The sequence below is a fragment of the Aquila chrysaetos genome, chromosome 26 (genome assembly GCF_900496995.4).
Source record: "Aquila chrysaetos chrysaetos chromosome 26, bAquChr1.4, whole genome shotgun sequence".
Lineage (NCBI taxonomy): Eukaryota > Metazoa > Chordata > Aves > Accipitriformes > Accipitridae > Aquila > Aquila chrysaetos.
In genome coordinates, this window is record NC_044029.1 from 11,124,670 (window position 1) to 11,147,943 (window position 23,274).

General features: G+C 36.5%; 1 protein-coding gene across 4 annotated transcripts in view; it reads right to left on the reverse strand.

Annotated features, from left to right (window-relative positions):
- The window catches only part of SYT1 (synaptotagmin 1), a 361,032-nt gene that overhangs the window by 174,767 nt on the left and 162,991 nt on the right, over positions 1-23,274 (reverse strand). The window lies entirely within an intron of this gene.

Here is a 23,274-nt window from a genome sequence, read left to right on the forward strand (position 1 = left end):
TCTAATTTTAGGTTGCAAACACTTCAGGGCATGGATGACATTTTTTATTTGCCTAAGATGTGAACAGCAGCTATACATAAACTATATAAATTATTAATAATGATAATAGCAGCAGCACAATGGCAAAATACAGCTCTGTCTCCCTCTCCCATTTAATAATCCAATAATCCAAAATTAAAAAATCAAATAGTCAACAAACGAGTAAACATTTTTACTATTTTTATATTAATTTTTCCTATAATCTTTATTTGGATATAATGGAGAATATTTTCCACTTTAATAATGCTACAGAAAGTTAAAAAAAGAAGAGACCTTAAATTTCACAAATTCAAAGAAAACTTGACTTTTTCTGCAGAATGAAAAGGTTCTCTAATTCAAAAGTTCAGATAGAAAATGTTAATGAAAACAGAACCCAGTCAAGTCAAATAAAATACGAAAATAAACAGGGATTTTGCTTCAGGCAGCTTGAATCTGATTTAAGCAGCACTCTTGGAAGAATCCAGCTGTTGTTTACTGAAATGTAAAATAGTGTGCTTATTCTTTTATGTGACAGCATTCATGATCCTTCAAATCAGGATGTAACATATTTCTTCTCATCGACAATAATAATTTTATGTACAGTTACTAATCTGACCAATTACCTGAAAGCTAATTACTCAGACTTTACAGAATGGGACAGCTAACCCAATGTATTTTGATTTTAATTACTGGTATTTAATAAGGAACACTGCCAAATACATCCATACATTAATGTTTTACAACAGAATTACAGATATTTTAATAGTGATTGAACAAGTCTATGATCATCTTTGTTTTATAGCCTCAGAGCTTAATCTAATTTTAGCTAGTGCAGAGCTGGGCCATGCTTTGGCAATTACAGTATATTATTCATGTTAACAATTTACCTCTTTTCTCTATATATACACTGAATTTCCACATTGAGAAATCGTAGCTCCCTCAAGACAGCAGGATAACCCAGAAGGTGCAAAATGATGCATTATTGAGAAGAAAAAGACACAGCCTTCCTCAGAAATACAACTTGTAGCAAGTTTAGACAGAGATTTACTCAGCCCAGACTAAGAGAGCCCTCAAAATCATAAGCTGCAAAACCCATCTGCACTTCTATCTAACACATCTCTAAAACCAACATGCAGTCTATCCCCACCTACAGTTCCTGATTTTTACTGAAAATTAATGAAAGGCTAGTGCTACTACAGAAAATAGTTTCCTTTCTATATCATTGTGCTAAGATATGTTCTATATAATTGCATGTATTATATACATTCTATATTATTGCACTAAACATTCAGTACAATTTTGTGCTGCTTATAAAAGCTAAAAAAGGTCAGCAGAGAGAGATATGCTCCCACAATCCATGCTAAAACATTTATTTCAGTCTCATGGTCTCCAAGCTTTCACAAGTGCTTTAAGAGGAGATTGGAAAGAATTTGCTGCCCACTCACGATGATGTCTCATAAAAGGTTCTTCAAAAACGGATCAAAGGCTGTAATTTCCATGCCATTTCTGTCCAATTTCCTTTTCTCTTAATGTTTTCATTTTTGAAATGGCTATGATTGCAATCCAATTTTGCCCACACAGCACTGCAGGTCTAAATGAACCATTTATCACAAACTTTTTGTCTTTTGGCTGCTCGTGATTTTATTTGCTTTGCAATTTTTTAATTTCATTTTTTGGTACTACTTAAACTGCATTGCAATTACCTTCATAATTATACCTGCAGTGATTTACATTATTCTGCTCCCAGATGCATCATCAAAACTTCTGATCCAACCCAACTGCACTTTAATATTGATGTTAATTTTTCCTCCTCCTCCTCTATCACCAAAAAGATTTTCATACGGATCTTTCCACAGGAAGAACTTTTCTTTTTTGTCCTTCCCACCACATGCACAGAATGCTGATATCTTGCATTGCTTTTGCTAAGTGGGACTGCCTTACTTTACATGTGAACCTCATATCCTTTTTTTCCCCCCAAATTTTCATGTATGAGAAAAAGAATCGAGGTGATAAAGTTTAGCATATATTCCATTGCTTCTCATTATCTCACTAGACAGAATGTCATATTTTGAATAACAATTGTGTTGCTCTTCTTCAACATAAAATAGTACCAGCCACAGAGAGGTTCTCCATCATTTGTCTAAATGTTTTTGAGTTCCTTGCCTCTGATTTACAAAAAAAATTAAATCTAAGCTCTTATAACTCAGTTTAACCAACAAATGATCTTTCAAAAGAGATTTTAAAACCCTCTCATCTGTCGCCTTTCAAAATTAAGAATTTCAGAATTCAGTCATCTAGCCCTTTATAAAAAAAGACCAAAGACCAATGTATTTTACTTTAATATTTACTGTTTTCCTCCAATTTCCCTCACTTTTCTAATACTTAACCTTTAATAATAGTGTTATTTATTACAGCTTATACATATCAAAACATTAAACATTGTTTCAAGTATAAATTTTATTGTTATACTTTTCTTCAAATTTATCTTTCAATATAAAACAATATGATCTATTACAAAATGCAAAATAGATTTGTTTCAGACTTAATGGTCTTTAAAGTGAGAAAAATAAACTATACATAATCATTAGGGGGATAATTGAGACAGACAATAATAAATACAGCAATACTCAGAAGTTGTTGCAGACTGGTGATACGTGGCTAAAATACTTCAAATTTTTGTTACCACAGTGTTCACATCACTGAGTCTAGTACCTCACAATATTTCAGCTACATATGGACTTCTGGGAAGGCTAAATGGAACTGTGGCTGGAAAACTCTTATTTGAAGGCAAAGGAATGTATCTATAAAAAATAAATTTATATATAAATATATATCATAAATATAAATAAAATAAAAATGTATATATGTATATATGTGTATATAAGTATGTTTGTTTATTTGTTTATTTTACACTTGTGAGTGAGCGGCTGCGTGGTGCTTAGTTGCTGGCTGGGGTTAAACCATGACAACACTGAATATATATAATTAAATCACAGAATACATCTAATAAAATTGGTGTTTACTAATGATGTTGTAAACAAGGAACAAAAGTTCTCCCTAAACTTTCATGGATGGATCTATTTTACTTGGTCAGAGTGACACAGCTCAAAACTTGATGTCCCATTTGGTGAGGTAGTGGAAATCACTGGATGCCATGCTAAACTTCTATACATATACACCCACTTCATACACAGCTTATAACTGAAGTATGTAAGAAAACAACAGTATATGACCAAAGTAAACTAGAATTTGTATGGAAGTGGATGGGGAAGTACAAATATTAGATAAAATAAAAGTTATTCCCATAAGCAAGGATTCCCGCTGTTTCATGACAGAATGAACAAAACAGTGATGGAAATTAATGGAAACACTTTGATATGGAGGTAGAGGCTAGGAGATGTATGTCACACAGGAAATTAAGTGAAAGACTTCTCTGAGTTATTCACAATGATGAACAGGCAAATACAATGATAAGAGAAATAAAAAATAAACTTTCAAATGGAGAAATATTCTGTAGGACAAAAAAGAAGTCCTGTAGAATTTGGTACAATATAGAAAGAAGTAAACAAGCACTTTTATTGGGTCTCAGTGCTTGTAAAACCAGCTTAACAGCAATGAAAGTAGATACTTAAAGGAAATAAACCCCAACTGTTTCTTTACTTAATTTAACCAAGTGAGATTATGAGGGAGTAAATATTAGATGCTATTTCTAAAGTCTCCTTTTCCATTTTTCATCTAAAATCATGCAGGCCACATTCCATTCTCCGAAATACTGCTAGAACACATGAACTGAAAAACTGACATTGATTTCAATAGAGCCAATCCAGATTTACACTTACATAACTCAGAGCAAAATCTATCCCAGTATACTACATATTGTCTGATGGAGAATCAGAACTTCATCTGCACGTGAATGACTTTCTGTAACATTGCATTCTTTTTAAGGAGTAATTAAAATCAGTAATCGATGCAATAACACTTACTAGTGTAAGATCAGAAGCTGTCCATATTCACCCTAAGAAAAAAACCCCAAGTAAACAACAATTAATTCAAGATGGTAATCTTGGATTCTTCTGGTGTCATGGAGACCAGCATTTGTCCCACAGCAATTGTCAAAATGTCTTTTACTAGAAATGTGACTTTTTGCTCCTAGAGCATTATGACCCATATTCACAAAGGCATTTAGGAATTATTAAAATCTACTGAATCTAGACGTAGAAACACCTTGTGAGTCTGAGCCTTAATGTGTTTTCTCTCATCAGTTTAATTTCAGTTTTCCCAGCTCTTGCAATTCTTGTTCTTACTTTTTTGTGGACAAAGATAAAGCTAAGTGATGTTTAGTCCTCTTGATTTTCAAGACAAAAAGGCCAAAATGGTGGCTGCAGTTTCAACAGTGACAACGGCTTTGATTTCTGTCCAAGGCTATTGACCACAAGTAGATTATAATGGCAGAGATGTTTTCTTCATTAAGAAAAGTAAAATCTATGACTTGTAAACAGTTACTGTATTAAAGTAAGAAGGAAAAATAAAAGTAAAATCAGCTCTTCTTTCCCTCCCAGGTGTGATGCCAAATTTTAAACAGGAAGAAATACTGAAAACACAGCATACAAGACAGTGTAATATGTAACAAAAAATGGCCATTCAATTTAACACACAGAAAGGCATACGTGCACATACAGCTGCTGTTCCTTACGTGGGAAATAAAACGCTCCTGGCAATATTATTTACTAAAATTTATGGAGCCAAACTTGTTTAGGATGCTATATATATGTGTAGATACAGCAAGATGTATTTCAAATAATTACACAACAATAAAAGATCTTATCAACTGATAAGTAAGTATATAAACAAATTCTATGATTCAATTTTTGTGTCCCTAATTCTGTTGTAAATCTGTTGTCATTGGCTGGGTTTACCTTAGGTGTAAAACAGCATTTGTTGATATGGACCAGTGTTCTTTGCAACTTTGCAGCACGTAATCTTTTATTACCAAGCTGAAAGAAAAATTTTATACTTCCTTCTATGTCTAACGTGACTACCATAAATAATTATATTAAAATATGCTACATTGTATGCACATGCAGACATTCTCAAATTTAAGTGATAGAAAAAACATTGAAAAAAAAAAGCCCTCAAGCAACAGTTCATGGACATTTCAATGGAATTCTACTTATCACAATAAAGTCTTGATTAAAAGTGTGATGAGAATAAAACTTAAATCTCACAATGCAATTGCACATGAGCTGAATGAGCAATAATGGGAGACAGTTACACAGTTATGTTCCTAGGTTTCTACCAGATTTGTCACCCAAGTTTCGCTAATGTTGCTGTATTTGATTGATTGCAATTTTCTCCATTTCTAAGCTTTGTGCCAGAAAGCAACATTTTGTTCCATTCATCACAGCAAGTGACACAATGTTCCTTGGCATGTGATATTAATAAAAAGTCATGTTGCCTGTCTGTCTTGGTTGGTCACACCAAGGTTGATTTTTGGTAGCATTTAACATTCAGTTAGATTGTCAGTCACATCCCTATTTAAATTTGAAACAGACTTCTGAAAATAAATACATATATGGAAAAAAGCCAAATAGAGATAATTTACATTGCATGTCTCCCCCAGCACATCACACCCTGCCCTCACCCTCCATACAGAAGCAATAGAAAGGCCTTAGGTTAGGTTTTCATTCCTTGGTGATATCTTCAGGCCACAAAGTGAGATTAGATTCTTACCTGGCCTCCCACGTGGACCCTGTTTGAAGCTCTACCAAAATGCTTTGTAAAGTGCCCTAGCACTGACTTTCCAGGTGACAAACCTGCCCATCGCTGCTGCTTGCTACTCACTGAACAATGATCCTGACAGTCCAAAGAGCTTTCCTGAGGTTTTAAAGTAGGCACAGCAACACGGGTTTACTGCATACTGCTTGAAACAAACTTCCACCCTTTCCGCAAGCAATGCTGCTCACGTCTCACACAAGACAGCTACTCAAGCACATTCAAGGGCATTCCCCAAGAAACAATATGCTAATTCCATATCTCTAGCTAAGCTGGGTCCTGGTGCACATCCAAATACATCAAAAAAGGAAACTAAAATTGATGATACAGACTGTATAACATAACGAACTATACTGGCAAGGTAATACATTATTACGATATCACACATATTAGACACACATACACATATGCAAATTATATTTACTGATGAATAAGTAAAATTGTGTTGAAGAGTACAAAGCTGTACTATAGATTTACTATGAAATTAGTACAGATCTGAATTTAGTGCACTCATTTCTTATGCACAACTTCTGTTTAAGTTATAAAACTTACAGATTTTACCATTTTAATATCAGAAAGACACAAAACCCCCACATTAGTCTAAAAATTTTACTACAGTCTTGCAGCAAATTCGTACTTCTTCAGTATTTATACTGGGGTAATGCATCAGCCCATTTTTGCTGGTTTTATTCTCTTCTGGAGCTTGTCTCTGTTTCATATTTAAGCTCACCTGTGTTTAACATTTATTCAACACTCTTGCAGTGGTATGAATATGCACAAACACAAGAAACAGTAAAATAAGTTACATTACAAGGGAAAAAAGTTGATTTATTATTTTCTTCAGGAAACTACACACTCCTATGTGTAGGTATAAAAACTAAGCTGTAGGACTAGCAAATCATGCAAGACAAGGGTAGAAAAGTACAGAGCAATGTAAGGACTTGATAGAGAACTTGTGGAAACCGAGCCTGTTCCTTCAGTGATGCAGCACAGGTCATTTGCATGCAAAGCGCTCACCCTGTGGTCAAACCTAAAAAATGTACTCTCTAACTAGCAATCCCATAGCTGACACCAGAACAAGGAACAGCTATTTTTGCCTGGTAAAAACTACAGCTCCGTCTTCTTAATGATTTTATTATTTTCCAGACATCTGGTTATGAATGCAGAAGAAATTAATTATTGCTAGAAGGAAATACGTTGACTCTACTGTGGTGCATGTCTTGACCTCTAGTGTTTAAGGGGGTAGTACCAAAGCTGTGGCTCTGGTTTAAGTAAATGGAAGGAGAGGCAAACACTGCATTGAGAGGATATAGCTTTCATAAGACAAACTGAGATAACAGAGAAAAGGATGTGATTTTGGATATATAAGATCAAAATGGGGAGCTGTAAGGAACTGCCCTGATTTAAGGGCTTATTGATACTGAAAAGGGGAGGTCTTGCCTTCATTCCTCCTTATTCCCTTGCCTGTTCCTGGCTATGTAGCCCAATAAACTCTTTCCACTCTCCTTGTTGTTCAGTGGCCCCTGATATGAAATAATTCTGCCTATTAGTACAGCTGTAAATTATCCATCTTCTTCTGCTGGTTTATCTTTTTGCTGGATTAGTAAAATGTATTGGCTCACAGGAAGTCCCAGAGTTATGAGAACTGGTGAGTGTATAAACAGGGAAACTAGATACTCCTTACTTTGGTGGCAGGGAGCTGTTAGACCACAGATGGAAACGATGAAGGACAAATAAATAGAAAATACCATTAAAGATCAACTAATGTTAATAACTTCTATATCTACTGGCAAATGTTTGACAGAGGGAAGGATAGGGAGTTGTTGTTTGTTTGTTTGGTTGGGTTTTTTTTTTGTATTAGGAACATTACATAGTGATGTCAAAAATGTCTGAGGATTTTGTGTACTCTGATTCATGCCCTGTAAACCTCCCTACCCGTTACACTGTGGACACCTGTGCAGAGTTAACCCAAGCCCTCTAGATGCATGTAATTCTTAGCAATTCCAAGCACTTCTTCAGGAAAACAGATGAATGGCTTGGACCATCCTGCCAGACTACAAACATGAGATACAAACTCAGTGAAGTATCTCTTCTCCCTTTCATTCAGCCAGGAAGGAGAGTGAAAAAATATGAGAAGCCAAATACTAAGTCACACACAGCCATGCGTTCCCAGGGCCATGCTGACACGCTTAGGTTACGGTGAGCTAAGATGTCATGACACTCCATTGGGACTTAAGCACACGGTGATGAAGTGTACAAAGCACACATAGCCACTTTGCATGAGAGCAGCATGCTGCAAGTTGCTGGCTGCTGCTTCATTTGAAAGGAAAGCTGTGTGTTTATTCTCACACCTGTGATATACACTACTTTCACACCATGGTGGAAATTTTATATCAATCTACACAGTCCCAATACTTTTCTTACCACTCCAGAAAAACATCCACCGCTGCGAATCAAAGATGTATCGTAAATAACTCAGATCGTAATTTGCAGTGTTCAACCTTTTCTGTTCTTACTTTTTTTTGCCTTCACTATGTTGCATTCTGCTTCCTCCATTTTATTATTTTCAGTTAGCCTTTTCTCACAAATGTTCTCATTTTTAATAATACTTGAGTAAGGAGCCACTTACTACAGTAATTACTCTCTAAAATTAATTAATACAATGAAGTGCCATGATTAAGAACATCTTAATTATTTGCATAGAACAGATATCACAAAAGTCTTTTGTGAAGCATGCTGTAGTTCAAGTGAACAAAGCAGTCTCTGTACCATGTATTTATAAATAAAACATATACTGTGGGGAGTCAGGAAGTCAGTCCGTTATCTTCTACCGATAGAGAAGTAGAGAAGACTGGTGATGAGGTCACTTGACCACATTCACCTCATAACAAGAAAAGCCACAATTGAACCTGTCCCTCCATGGCTTTTCAGCAAAATGGGGTGATTCAGAGAGCTGCGGAGAAGGGCTTTTCCTGTGGTGCTGATACAGGTTAAGTTTGTTGTTAGCTGAAACACTGTTTTGGTTTCATGTTTGCTGTACATGAGATGATTCAACCAGTCCAGTAGCTTCAAATCATAGTCTATGGCAAAAATTTCAGTGTTTTATGAACAGCTATCATGAGATCTTGAAAACTTACTGTTTTCTTCTATAGTGTTTTATACATCTAAGATATCCATTTATATCCCCTTAAATGCTTTGTCATATGCTACATGCTCAGACAGAGATTTCGTGAGAATTAATGAAAAAAGCCAAGTACCTGAAGAGAAAATGCAGGGCTCTACAGATGTCCTACAGTTCCATGGGCTCTACAACAATTCAACTAAGGCAAGTCATCATAGGTTTTATAGTTCCTGTACCAGACCTGCAGCTGTAGCTGGTGATGTTAACATTAACCCCCTACCCTTTTCTCTCTCAACTAACAACATCAGGAAATGGAATCAGGACAAAACCATCAGAAATACTGTTACTTTACACTTTATCTGTCTCGTTCACAAAAGAAGCACCAACAAGAGCTCAAGAACCTGGAGAAAGTCTTGCATACTGAGACAATAAATTTCAAATTCTGATTGCCACTCATCCCATTTTGTGCCACAGAGAATGTTAGCTACTTAGAGACTAGGTTAGGTGAATGGGTCAAGTTTTTTATTACACTACAGATATTTTTATAGTGATTTGGGTTCTTCTTTTTTTACCAGTCAGAGATCACTGCTTGAAATGTGCAACTATACATATGTCTTCTGCAAAACCTGAAATCAAGGAGTGAATATTCAGTAATAATAATGACAATAAAACACCCAAGAAATTGCAGAATTATTTCTTCTTAAGCATTATCTTGTTATCTTCTCTTCTTTTTCAGGTTCTCTTTTTTTCATTCAGTGCTCCTACATTAAGTTCTTGTCTGGTAAACAGAGTACACAAAGTAGATAAAGATGCCAGTGGTCTCACACATGATCATAAGTCATTTTTATAATTGATGCAGCAACTGCCCAAGCATAAGGCCCACCTGCCCGAGCAGTATAAAAAAGCTGAAGAGCAACCAGATGTGGGCAAGTGTGAATTCCCTTCCCATCCCTCACTCTCGTATAGCTCCCACCTGTTGATACCAGCAGAGCAGCCAGAGCAAACCTCACACCAGCTTGCACATATGTGATGGCATTAGGGCCAGGTGGCGTAAATTAATACAGTCCCCCTGACGTTCAGACCTACACTCAGCTTCAGCATGGCCTCGATCTGCCCCCAGAGCCGGAGTGCTGTCATTACACCAGTGACATGACTAGAGCGAAGTTCTAATTGCGGCAGGTTTTTACACAGAAAAGTGAACTCAGATCATAAAAAAGTAAATTTCTATTAATGATAATCAAGTGTGCTCACCCGGTGGATTTTCTTGCCTCAAGGCCAACACTAATCTGCTGAGTGCTCAAATACCTTTTAATTAGTACAACACGTTAATACTACAAGTCATTTAACTACCCTTTCTTACTTAAGAGTCCAGAAAATGAGTGGAAAAATAAAGTCCATACAAATCTGAAACATTCTTGAATATTTTCTCACTTCAGCACATTTACTTACCACAGTCTTTTTGAGATCATCCTCACTTAACCACTTGCAGAATTCTTAAAAAGATCTAAAATGGGACTGGGCAAAAGAAAGTTCCTAAAAATACTAACTCATACCTTGGAATGTATTCCGATTCATTAAGAAGGTACTGCAATATAAACACATAGGCACAATCAACTAAAGCATTATGCATATCTATTTTTGTCATACGGTAAATTAAACAAAATAAACATTAGAGTAAAAGAGTATTTTTTAAATGGAGGAGATATATACACACTCTGTATTCGAAGCCTGTAGTTTAAAGCAAATGGTTGCAAATCTCTGTACCATGAATGATAAAATGTAGTTTGTTCTTAATGCTGCTGCGAGTTCTTTCTGTGTTTATGCACATATTTTCCGAGATCTATGCAGATACTTGCAATGGTACTATTTAAAACTCCTTTGTAAAGAAAAAAGCATTATAATATTAGGCTAAAAATGAAAAAAATTAGAATATTTCAACTGAAATATCCTATGCTTATTCTGATAATCTAAAATATTTCTTTGAGACAAGTAAAATGTGTTCGGTGTGGCTCTGTGTAACACTTCTGACTTGTAATTTTATACTGTAATCAATAAGAACTCATAATAACTTTTAAATAATTTACTGGAAGTGATGTAAGTAGTAAAGACTGAAAATGTCATATTCTAATGCCACAGCCTGGTAACTGTACAGTGGAAGATAATATCAAATGGGTCTTGTAAAATGACCAAGTATTCCTTACACAGTACATGGAAAGGTTTGATAGGGGGGTCACCTGCAAAGTTGTAGAGATATTCACCCATAGTAAACTAAACTAAACTAAGCTAAATGGAACAGGCGTTCTGCAAGGTGGCAGTGATACTTGCAAAACCTTCTTCAAGAGTAAGCAGACCTTCTCACGTCATTACTTATATTTAGATTTCTTATTTCTCTTATTCTTGGCTCTGAAAGTAAATTGCTGAAATTAAAATACTGTCTTTATCGTCAATGCTAAAACAGCATGATTTTTCAGTATTATTTTTGTGATCAAAAGCCAGTTGGAGGGTACCACCCCATGGGCCAGTGGGTATGTATAGAGGCCTCTTCTAGCACAAGATCAAGTGCTCTGAGACTCGATTACAGCCACACATTACTGTCAGTGCAACTCAAAGCCACACCTGCTTTGCTGACACACAGAGACAGATTGGAAAGCCAGAAGGGACTATTGTTATCACGCAGTTTGACCTGCAGTATTACAAAGGGCTTGGGAATTCCCAGAAGAAATTCCTATTTGTAGCAGAGATTCTGCCTTAGAAAATCATGACTTTGATTTATAAACTACTCGTCTAAAGAATTCACCATCGCTATTTTCAGAGGTGTCACCATGGTTCTTTATTTATGGTATGAATTCATCTACTTTCAATTGCTAATCTGTTCACAAGTTTGTCTGCTAGGTTTTAAGCTTTCTGTTTTCAGTTTTCTGTTCTCCATGTGTACAGTTATAGACTAATATCAAATCTTCCCTTAATGATTTTGTTTGCTAAGTGAATTGAATAAACTCCTCAAGATAATGTATCACTATGCAGAACATTTTCTAAGAAGTCTTGTGGCTCTTCAAGCATTCTTCAAGTTTCCAACATCGTTGCTGAACAGTGGGAAATAGGATTAGGTTTTGTATTCTCTAGCTCCACAGAGCAGAAGAGATAAAATTATCTCCTTAGTTTTATTCTATATTGTCCTGTTTATATGTTCAGTGATTACATTAGCTCTTGTTGACTACTGTTCTGGATGAAAAACTTAAGCTCTATCCATTATTATTATTATTATTATTATTATTATTATTATTATTATTATTATTACTACTACTACTACTACTACTACTACTATTACGCATTACAGCACCTAAATGCTTTTCCTGGGTAGCACCCCCCATTCCGTAACTTGAGCTGCCCTTGTTGTACCTTAACAGTTGTGCTTATAAAACATATTGTTTGCCTCAGCAGAGTTCAATCCTTTATTATTCAAGTCCCACACCTGCATTTCCATCATTTTGCCTGAGACTGATGTCAGACTGACAGGCTTATAATTACTTAGGCTCTCTCACCCATTTAAAAAAAAAAATGTTAGCAGGACCTTAACTCCCACAGGCTTCTGGAACATCCCCAGTACTCCAAGCTATAATGAAAATCGATATTAAAAATCCAGAGTTCTTCTGCCAATCCTTTAAAAATATTTAGATAAAAGTTACCCCAATGTACTGACTTAAGATTTCCAGCATTAGTAGCCTTAGTAACTGTTGGAGTAGAAAGAATTTCATAATCACAATACAGTATGAATATGGCAACCTGCTTATCCTCACATACAGAACAGAAATATTTATGAACACTCCTGGCTTTAGCTCCTCTTTGTCTGCCACAGACTCTTTATTCATTCAATCAGAGCCATCAATTTTATAAAGCTGGCTGAATTATTATTGCTTAGTATCCTTCAGAAATGGGACCAAAGTAGATCAAACTTAGTAAACTCTTAACACCTATGTGTATGTGATAACATGCGAGTGGCAGGAGTTAGCCACAGAAAAACATAATTAAAGACATTTTTAAGGGAGAAGAAAGACTCTGATGAGAAGACTCATCATGACAAAAATCAGTATCCAAGAAGTTTTTCCTGAAGAGCTCTGAAGTCCAGACAGTTCTATGCTCATTCTTTGTGTTTGCAAAATATTACACTGTTCTTTCCCAAGAACTAAACTCCTGCCTAATTATCTACAAAAGCAAGAAGAGCAAATACTTCAAGATTCTACCTAGCAGAATAGCAGTAAATTTATTGCAAAGTTACAGCCAACTAAGTGAATTTCATAAAAGGTTCAAAATAATATCTTATGCTGGACCTTTAACATCAAGAAACGGTAAGTAAAGGGGTCCCAGAGGCATAGAAAGCACTTCAAAACTCAAGAAACTCCTGGCAATACACAGCTGGAGAGAATGTGTTAAAAAAGATAACTCTTTAAATAATAATCCATACGCCTTTCCTGTCTGTAAATTCAAAATGCATGGTCAGGGTAAAGCTTTTATAACAGAGACGCAGTACCATGGAAATAACCACCTTTTTTACAGAATTGGTGACATGCACAAGCGGTAGGGATGTTTAATAGGCAGATCATTGGACTAATAATTGGGTCCAGGATGTGCAGCAAGAATGGCAAGTTTGTCAACTATGTATTTCTTTTTTTTTTTTTTTATACAAATGGCAAGGGATTTATTAAATATAGTGGAAAAATAAACAATTGTTCCACAGAAAAATTAGCTGTAATAGGCTGATTCCATGATGTTCAAAAACCTTTTTAATGGATCCTGAAATCCCTCAATTTTCACTGAAAGTGTCAGCAGAAGAGATTCCTGCCCTAGGTTGCAGAATTAGAGCCATGCATGCAAGTGCAAAGTTATTTTTTAAGAACAGAGCATTATTCTGCTACAGATACTTTCAAGCACCCTACCTCAGTATTTCCTGGAAATCAAACATAGAGCACGTGCAATGTATATGTATATGTGTACGTGCAATGTATATGTATAACCTTAGTCATATTCACTGATGTTATTTTCTAACCTTTTGCATGATACTATTTCATTTTAATACAAAAAGATTTCAGCTGCTTGAATTAACAATTTCTTTACTACTTGCAGTTGTGGCAATATTAAGACATGATACTGCCTGCCTTTAAATTTTGTCCCCTCAGTTATTACCTAGTAACAAACAACTGACAACAGCAAACTTGCTAATATAATCATCAGCAACAATAAGAATATAAAGATTTAGAGAACTATTCCAGTTCCCAGGCTATTCATCTGATGATGTGTTATTTTTGAGCTTTAAGCTGCTAACCTTTTAATCTCACAATGTGAGCGTCAACTGCGAGTGATGAGGCAGACACATCGGTAAACACCTTTTTCTAAGGTGCACCTGCATGCACTTGGCTTCGAGTGACATATCGTTCCTTTGAAGGGATGTTCTACAGAAAGATGTTCCCAAACACAAACACTCTCAGAAGCTGCCACAGCTAGCAGCAGTTGAAACCAAACCAGGACAGATGGGGGAATATTCCACTCTGAACCTGTTTTTTAATCAGGTGAAATTTGTTTTCATTCTGAATCAGATGAGTGGGTTATACATTTTCAAGTCACACTTGACTCTTTGATAGGATTATTTTTGTATGTAGATTAAATCTTAAAACACATCCTTTGTAGTATTTGAGCTAGGTTTCATTGCCAGGTATTGGAAGCATGAGTAAGCACGTAAAAATAAAATAGTAAGCAAAGTAGGACAAGATATGGGTGGGGAAAATCAAATCTATTTCTTAAATTTTGCTGCACATGCCACACAGAAGAAATCTATGTATATTCCTTACACCACACATATACTATTTGAGGAACATTGATCCTGCTGAAGTCAATGGCAAACGTCCTGATGAATTCGAGGGTACAACATGCAAATATTCACAAAGAATATTTAATAGTATCTGCAATACTATTCTTCAAGAAGAAAGTCCTTTTTGTGACAGCCTCACGACACGGGATTGAACATCGGCCAGACTCCCTGTTTAGCATCTCATGTTTTAAAAAGTATTCTCTAATCATTAACACCTTCAAAGCCAAAAAACAAGGGGGGTTGTTTCCTCTCATGATCTGGAAATAAAAGTAATTGCTTGCTATTAGATGTTAGCTAGGGACAAGGGAAGCAACAACAGTTAATGAAAGGTTTTTCACATTGGAGAAGTCACCTAAAAATGATGACTAAACATATAAAACAACAACAGGCATTATACTGAAAGAGAAGATTTCATTACTGAATAATTCAGCTTGTCCACTACCTTTGTAAATTCTCTCTCTACTCAAGTGCAGAGTTCTTTAATAATCAAAAATATTTAAATAACTTTTCACACAAAAAAGACTAGTTTGTCCATCTCTTCAAAATTTCCTCTCTTACACAGAAGATAAACCTTTCTGCAAAGGTTTTGGATGTGCATGCCCTAGTTCTTTATACACACACATCTGCGCTGGGAAGAACGTAAATGTATTTTGTAAGTTACGACATGATAAATGGTAGATTTATAGGAACTGGTGCATTGCAACTGGCTGAGTGCTCTGAACATAAAGTGAGAGACATCATTATTGTTGCTATAAATACTTTGCACTGTAAAATCATACTGTACTTTATGTAGCAATACAAAACAAAATAATATTAAAATTGCCTTTGTTTCTGGCCCAACTGAAACCATAATAATCTCTGAATGATCCCAACAGAAGCTGAACTGAATGGGCGCAGGCATAGCTTCCAGTTTTTACAGGACCCCAAATCCATTGCATCATCACAGCTCCAATAAAGATAACAGCATTATCTAATTGCTTAATTAAATCAGCAAGCTCTCTTTCTTGTAAAGTGAAATGTTTATGGCTCAGTTATAAGCCATATTCTTTCTTTCACCCATCAAACTCTACAAGATGCTTTGTACCTTATGCCTCTAAAGAAAAGTAGAGATGCAAAATTCCTGCATTCCCAAGGTCTCTGGGACCTGAGGAAAACCACTTTGGTGAAGTCCTTAAAATATAAGCGTCTGAAATATCATTCTAATGTCACAGTTAAGTATCTGAGGATTATAGTACCATGAAAATGTATACATCAGGAAGATGAAGACTTCCTGTGTATTGAGTTCATCAGTTCATTCCATAAATGTTCTCTCCTCATCCTTTTTTTCCTGATTTTTAGGCATACTGAGTTCCCACAGCTCTCAGCAGGTTCAGAGGGAGCTTCGAGGTAGTTACCTTGGTAAAGCTAAACCTAGAATTTGAGTGCCTAAAGGGTTCAGAACCCTACTTCAAAGGTAAGTATTTTTTAAATGCATGCCTAAATTTATCTGGCCCACTTTTTCTATTATTAGTTGAACAATAATAATACTGCCTCACGTTTACAAAGCACTTTGGGATCCCAGCTGAAAGATGCTATTCAATTACTCTTATGAAATCATTGTTAAAAATGAGATTCCCTATTATGCCCATTTTCTAATCAGCTGAAGAACACTAAGTTCGAAAGTTCACCTTGATTCTAACTGGATTCATAATCTGTTTAGGAAATTGAAAAGAGAAGGCAGAAACGGGGCATGAGAAAAATGTCCAGTGATAACAAAACAAAGGGAGAAGAGCAAGTAAAATTAAAGAGACTGTAAAATGATTCTGAGAAGGCATGAGAAAAAAATCAAATTATAAGTATGATTGATTTCATAAATAGAGAGCTAGCAACATTGGCTGTCTTTATTTCTACTATCATACATCATACACAATTCCTAATAAGGTTTTTTTTTATTATTTAATGAACTTTCCATATCAAAATTCCACAGAGAAGAAATAATTGAGAAACCAAATGATTTGTGAACCCTGACTGCCCACAAAATGCTTTGAAAGGTTAATTTAAGATATGTCAGATTGTAGAAGGTTTTTTCTCTAATTATGATATTGATCTAATATAAATATAAAGCCATCCCCTCAGGCTCACAGCTTTGCAGTAACCAGTACAATCACTTCCCATGAAAAAACAAGACTAAGGTCATCTTTCACATACCGTGGAGCCAGATTTCTTGTTGATACCAAATCTGTATAGTAACTTTTTTAAAGGTATTTTTAATTGTCTTTATTTGAAATTTCCACTACAAAACACATAAAATGGATATGATTTTAAGAAATTATTGGGCATCAGTTTTTAGGAAATTGATCACTGTGATCTAAATATTAAACTTTATCAAACACCTGATAAAATTTTTTAAGGATTTTTGCTTCTAAGACTTATTTTCTTAAAGTAACACCTCCACTTGGCTTAGCAAAAAAAGTAGTAGTTAATGTTTACACTAGATGAGGGCATCATATGTGTCAGCATCATGCAAAATCATTTTACACTTCTCAGACATTTTCCAATATCTTTTTTCAGAATACCATACATCCATAGGGCAAAAGCATGTCTGACCCATTCATTGAACCATCTGCTTAACCGAATGAAAGTATTTTATCTTCCTTTCCTCCTGATATAAAAACTATACATTGTTTCTTGCGGAAAAACAGATAACCATAAAAAACAAAATCTTTAACTATAAATATTAACCTGAAGTTTCGATTCACTACCAATGCACATACAACTCCATCAAAACATCTGCTGTTGCCACTTCTGTGAACTAATTGTGCATTTTCCTTAAGTATTTTGAGTTTCAGATATGATTTATATTTCCAGGAGGCGGACACAGCAAGCTGCATGGCAAGTTCATCTGCCCTAATTTAACTGACAGACACTATGTTCCTTCATAGTCAATGGTGAGAAACAGCTCCCTTAGAAGATGAGTCATCCCATCCTATAACAGAGGTTGAAATAAAATAGGATGAATTGCCCTTCCACTGGCTGTAAAACCAGATGAGGTCAGTACTGTAAACTTACACACCTGACTTACAGGTATCTAAAACTGCACAAAATAAATCCTAGTCCTTAGTTCTCAAATCATTAAAATTAAGATGCGAGAGCATAATGATTTTAACAAATTTACTGAAAATGATCAGTTTACCCTGCCCTAGTCTTTTTTTTCCAGTTTCAGCAACAGTATTAATCCATTTGACTGGCACTGCTGACTGCAGCTTTCACCTTCACGCTTCATATGTTAAAATACGTCAAGCCAGCACTGCTATCTGCTTCCATCCATGTTCTGATGTTGGCAAGCTCTAGAAGCGTGGTGAGGTGCAACTGAAGCCAACCTATGGAAACAAAATGGCTGAAAATATGTTGCAAAAGCATTGCAAAGATGTATAAATGTTCTAGAAAGTGATGCTGTTGGAAAAGGGACAGAACATTCTAGTAAAATACTGCACTGACAAAGTAAGTTTCAGATCTATCAGAAATACACACTAGTAATTAATACTGCTCATAAAAGAACTTAATCATACTGGGTGAGAATTTTTGAGGTGAGTTGACACTGCAACCAGGCAAGGTAAATTGAGAATATAAAATTCAGAGTCACACATCAACACTGTATGCTCACACTTAGCTATTTTACACAAAAAACTCATCTGGGGCACTGATAACCACATGCAATGAAAGATGCAGATTTGGCAGACAAAGCACAATTATCTGTTTTATTAATCTGGTCCTGTGTGTGCTTTAAATCAGGAAATACAAGATGAAAACTGCAGTGAAACGAGTAGGAAATCTGTCTAAGGAAAGTGAAGCAAAAACTTTAGAATTTGGCCTTTACATGTTAGCATTTAGCTTTCAAGCCTTTGCAATTATTTTTAATTGCTTACATCATGTAATTGCTTTAGTGCCACTCAACAGGAAAAGAATTATGGTTCTATTTTAAAATAAACTGGGTAAAAATATTTTGTAAATCAACAGCCAATCTGCCACTATGCTGCAAGTATTTGGCAGGGGAAAAAAGCTGCTTATAATGCATTTCAGTGCAAGTTTAAAAGTTCTTCACTCCAGCAAAACTGATGCAACTGCCAATTTTTTTTATTCCATTCTTCTAGGGAAGCAGTAGTCCCTTAGTACAGTGATATTTAATCTTATCAGGCTGTTTTACATTTGTGTTGATGAAACAGCAGATGAGAACACGAGGACTATAATTTGATGCTACAACTATGGAATTAAATGGGCTGATGGATTAGTTTTTTAAATAAGTTGTACTAATAGAATAAGTCAGAACAAGACCTAACCACCATGTCAATTTCAAGTTGCAGAACTTCACAGAAACTTTAGCTAGTTCTTCTTTGAAGCTATACTGTCTTCTGAGTACGTGAGATACAAGGTTGAGGCTAAAAACTGACTGATGGATCAGAATTCTCCCAGTAAGGTTAATTGCTAAGATCTCTTCCATTGACATTAGGTTGTAAAGTGGCAACAAACCCACTTTTGAACCATTTCATCCACCTTTTCAACTTCCCATCCTTCTGGGAAAGGCAGTAAGACTGTGTGTTCAATAAATACACCCCTTACTTCACTCCCAATGCTTCACTCTCAGAATCCCCTATAGCCTGGGGCATGGGTACCCCCCGACAAGCTCCTCCAGTGCTGCGTGTGGAGGGGTCCGCACAGAGGCGAGTGCACTCATCTTGGCAGTGCTGAGCTGTAAGAAGGGAGAACTAAGTCTGACCTGGCGTGCAGCTGGCAGGAAGAAGTAGCTCACGTTTGCCTCGAGACTAGAGAGTCACAGGAAGAAGTGAACTCTGCCTGGACATCACTACTTAGAGTTAACATGAGGAAGAAATTGGCAGCAGAGATGAAAGGGATAACGACTGGATATTTGATTCAGCAAATGATGACATGCTTAGACCAGGAGGCTGGTGATACAAACACAGCATGGTAAAGCAATCAGTATGTTCATGAGACCATGAGGTATTTGAGGAAGATCATCTGAAGACCCCAAAGCAACAGCCTCCTATAGGCATGACAACGTGTGTGGAGGCACGGCCCCACAGGAGGAAGCACAGAGCCTTATCTGTTGACATAGGTGTGTGGTCCACGGCTTCCCTGGTGTAGCCAGGGTGTGGGCTATAGGTAGCGCGCAATTCTAGCAGGTTGTGAGTGAGTTAGGGGTGTATGCTTGTGTGTGTAGTAAGTGTTATTATTTGTAATCGTTGCTTCGGTAGAGTTTCTTTTGGTATTAATGCTTTACTACTTTTAGATATCATTGTCTTATTAATATTAGTTAATAAAACAAATACTCCAATTAAGCAAGAGCTTGCCTGTTACTTCCATGGCCTCACCCACACAGTACACCATGACAACATCGGGTGTACGGTGTGGGGGTGTAAGGTGCTGAAGGTGATCGAAAGCTGGAAACCGATGTCTCTGTGCCAGGTCCAGGAGTGCCCTGTGAGGCAGTGGCGGGGATGGCCAGCAGCTGCAGCTGCCCTGTGACGCTGTGAGGGCAGGCTACCCAAGGCAAGGTCTCGTATTTCTCACCCTACTGCTATTATTGTGAAACTTTCATGTTCACCTGTGACAAATTTATCATCTTGTCCTTTATCGGGAGTAGTTACAATCCAAGCGCTATCATTTTCAAGTACCACCATGACAGTAACTGAACAAAGACAGATATTTCCCCTTTTGTTTGGAAAAATACTTGCATTTGAGAAAGGGGGGAAAGGCCAGTGCTGAAGAAATGAAGAGAATGGCTTCAAGCCTGTGATAAAGTATTTCCAGTTTCACACTTGCAATAGGGGCACTTTCCTACTTTCTTGGACACAATTTCTTCCTTGTCTAGGTCTGATATAATGAAAAGTAAAATCTTTTCAGAAACTAGCAGTGGGTTAACCAGTGAGGTTAGGGACATTGCCTCCATATATACTGAGAATATGCTCTGGTAAAAAATGTAACTATATATGATAAATTCCTTTATAACCTCTTGCAGGATAGAGAAAAGGTAATTAGGACAGAAGGGTCTTTGAAAATGTGGCTACTGTACTAGTTCAGTACATGAAGAGCATGTGCCTGACCTAATACAAGTTAACAAGGTGAGGAAAAATCCTTTTCTTCATTTACTCCTCAAAAAGTCATTGTGTAGTTTGTACAAATTTATTTGTGCTCTAATTACACATTTGTATCAAGTACTGTAGAGGTGTTTGTGCCACAGACGCCTCATTTCAGTTACAATTGGGTAGTTTAAGGAAAGAGTGAAACAACACTGACAGTACCTAATTAGCCATTGCCCAGTTTTGCCAGTAGTCCTCTACTGTGACCATCAAACATTATCCCAAAAGGTGCCAAGTGAGTCTATCTTGCAATGGCAGAAAGTAGTAGTTCTTAGCACCCCAAAAACTTTACTTCTGATCTAATATTACTGAAACTTAAGGTGGCAGGAAATTCACAGTTTTTTAGTAATACCCCTGGAACAGAAAGATCCAGCCCACTATGAAAAATGTTTTCCTTGAATTGGTCATTGGTAATCTCATTCTTTTCAAAATGAAAAATGACTGTAATATGCACACAATATTAGGAACTAAGGCAAGTTAGTACAGATTTTCCTTGAACATCATATTTGGTTTTTGTCTTACTGCAGAACAAAGGTCCAAAACTACTTTTCTCTCCAGTACATTATTTTTCTTTTGGCATTGAAAGATAGCTAGGTAAAGATGATGAAGATGTTCATTCACACATCCCACCAAAGCTCATTCCTTTTTTCACTTCTGTTGATGCTTTTGAAAAAATCTGAATAAATTCTTTTGGTCTAATTTATATGCTCTTCCTATGCCTGCATACTGCCAGTTTAGATACGTCACCTGCAATAACAATGAAAAATGCTCTTTTTTTTTCATCTGCTTTAGAAGCTCACTCCAGCTACCTTAAGGGAACTCAGTTGTGAGTAGTAACAAATCTAATTTAACGTCACTAAGTCACAGTTTTTTCATCTTAACAGCTATTCTGTACAGCCTAGAAAACTCATTAATGGAAAGACTCTCAATTCTAGAACATGTCTTTTATGGGAATGAACTAGACTACCAAACAGAATGCATTTCTTAAAAAGATAAATAGCTTAAAGACTTCCTCTACTACAATTGTCAGTACTATACAATTATTGACATAAGCAGTACCTGCTTCTTGTAGCGTCCTGAAAGAATCAAGTGTGCTTAACAATATTGAGTGACATATGGAGAAATTCAAAACAAAGACAACCAGTAATGTTCAGTTTGGAGGTGAGCTCAGTTACTTGTATTACTCAAGAGGCAGCAGCATATTCTTTCATTTACCACTCTGATGAGTGATACTAGCTAGACTGATACTCAAAAGGCATTAGCACCTTAATATGTCATCATTTAAATTCTAGGTTAACTAAGGAGGCAGCAGCTCCCGCTTCCTTCCATCCTGAGACAAAAATTGTGTCTCAGTAATGTGAATCTTAAGATAACTCACAGCAAAAACTGGACAACTGAGTCTAGCCTATAAGGCCAAAGTTACTTTGCCTGGTGTGTCAAAAATAACAATTGAACATCTGTAGCCCAAAGCCCTTAAACTGTAGAATTCTTCTGGGAAAGGAAGAAAAAATAATAAGAAAAGTAGAGCCAGATGTGGAGGAAAGAAAGGAAGTGATCACCGTAAGAAATATGTTTTCTGGGAGTGACTAAAGAGAATCAATGCTTTAAGCTTTGCAACGAAAGAAAAGAACTTTTTCTTATCTTTGCTAAAGATGAAGAGGTATGCTCCAAATATGCTAAGGAAAAGGACAATTTATTTCAACATAATCTTCCTGACACTTGCCCATTTCCAAAGCATGCCCACTTCTGGTGAGGTAGAAGCAAGATTTTAAAATCAAATCAGTGCTGAACATAGCATAACAGCATTATGTTACTGAAGCAGCATCAAGTCAAGACAAGTCAAGGACGAAGTAAACTTGGCTAGAATTGAGTTAGGACTATGGACTTACAGCAATATACATAAACACAAGAAATATACCTCGGGTCTTCCTGTTTTCGCTTTTTAAAAATGGGGGTTATGTTTCCCCTTTTCCAGTCAGTGGGAACTTCCCTGGACTGCCACGATTTCTCAAATGTGATGGATAGGGCCTTAGCCACTTCAACTGCCAGTTCCCTCAGGACCCACGGACACATCTCATCAGCTCCCATGGACTTGTGCACCTTCAGGTTCCTTAGATGGTCATGAACTTCATCTTCTCCTTCGGTGGGTAGTTCTTCATTCTCCCCATCCCTGTCTTTGCCTTCTGTGACTTGGGTGGTGTGGCTGGAGCACTTGCCAGTGAAGACTGAGGCAAAGAAGTCATGGAGTACCTCAGCCTTCTCATGCCCTGGGTAACCAGGTCTCCTGTTTCCTTCAGGAGCAGGCCCACATTTTCCCTAGTCTTCCTTTTATCCCCGATGTACCCATAGAAGCTTTTCTTGTTGCC